The following is a 1,893-nucleotide window of genomic DNA, read 5'->3' as shown; positions in this document are numbered from 1 at the left end:
ATATGTACACAAAAAAGTATAGCTTGGCCACTGACTGCGAGCATTAAGGGACAACCACGCCCCAGAAGACTTAAAATCCCACAGCGTCCCCCGCTGTGCAACGGCCCACAAGGTAAAAAACCTTGATCTTATGGTAACATTTTGAGAAGCCTCGAAAATCGACCCCGGCTCCTACAGGTAGTTTTTCCGACTTCCATCCCTTTACCATTTCCTTTAGATTCCCAGTTTTTCTCTCTTCGGAACTAACTCTTTCCCAGGAGATCCTTGTTAAGTAGTAAAACATTTACGAGTGTATCACACGAATCTGTAGACTATTGACAATAGTTTACATCCTGACAAAATAGGAGGAGAAAGAGAGTTTCAAAATCTTTAAAAAGATGTCGAGGAACGGTCAACAGACCAGTCTGCTCAGTAACACCCTAATTCACCAAAGTTTTGACGCACATTTTCACGTGGTAGGCCTACACTGTAAGGACGATGGCTCAATTACTAACGGCAAGCCCACGTAAGCCTCAACATTACGTAAAGAGAGTTCTAAAACAAAATAAAGTTCCATAACGCTTAATGAAATCAATGTTACAGTTCTAGCGACAATAGTCTAACAAAGCCTACGCGAAATAGATAAGTGTACAATAAATAATAATACCATAAAAACATATGTTGAAACTTTATCACGTCTAACACAGGGTGAGACGTGCCGGGAACGGAATAAAGATTTATTTTATGACTTCGTCAACGTAAACAAGTTTGCTAAACAAGACAGATAAGAACGGTACGCCCTCTGGCACTGAAGAGAAAGGTGAGAGACAGATATCGCCCAATCTGTCCTCCCACTGACTGTTTATAAACTTTGGCACGGCTGCTCATGAAAGTCGACAAGTTCTGTCACGCCTTAGGCACATGCTGATTTCTTCAACCGAGAGAAAATAATATACTGTGTATCTGCATCTCTCTGTATTACTGAGTGTTACGCATACGCAAAAATACTAAGAGATGCAGCCAATTTTCTGTAAGTATTTTTGCGTATGTGCAACAATCATGACATAATATTGTATAATACGTGACGTTGCATAAAAGATTAGGTGTACATTTTTAAAGGTGAAAAGAAGAAATTGTATTTGATTTATCTGCGTTTGCGGATTCCAGCATTCTTAACTTGTCACTGTTCGTGGTTATAAGAGGTGCTATAAGGAAAAAATATATCGATCGAAGGTTATTCAGGAGACAAAGGTAAGCTCCATTAGAACTGTAAAAATAGAATACCCTCAAATCAGGCAGGAACTCCACTCGTTGGGGGGGCGTGGATCAAAACACGCATTGGCACTGACAGGTTGTAATTAAGTTTGAGGAGTAAAGTCGAAAAATACAGTCCAGCAGTCATGCAAACTATTTTGGGCCCACTTACAGTTGAGATAAAGATTTAGTAGACCCATTTGAGTTGGCCAAGTTAATGGTATGAGCAGAAAACGCAGTTCATTTGATGTTTAATTTTAACGACGATTCCAGCAGGTCTGAAAAAATTACTGCCTTATGCAAAAATTATCTTAAACTTTCAGGTTGGGAGCTGGAACGAATCAAAAGAGACCATGCCATTTTTTTGTAGGAACGTTTAGGTTTTTTTAAGTTTTAGGAGAGGTTTTGCGGCACTCGCAACTGCATAAGGTCAGATGAGCGCCAGAAGATTAGCGCTGTTACAAGAGAGTAACAAACATAAAAAAGAAGAAAGGGAGATAAGGACGAGAGATGTTTGATAGGAAAGAAGAAGCAAACCACACCAGAACACCCGTCAACCACCCACAAGGAACGTTTGTCAGCGCGTCCACTGGTCGGCATTGTACCAGTAACAGTACATGTTCACATTTCTTCTTCTGCTTTTTCTTCTTCTTCTTCTTT

The sequence above is a fragment of the Aplysia californica genome, unplaced genomic scaffold (assembly GCF_000002075.1).
Source record: "Aplysia californica isolate F4 #8 unplaced genomic scaffold, AplCal3.0 scaffold00060, whole genome shotgun sequence".
Lineage (NCBI taxonomy): Eukaryota > Metazoa > Mollusca > Gastropoda > Aplysiida > Aplysiidae > Aplysia > Aplysia californica.
Note: the sequence above shows the minus strand (reverse complement) of the source record.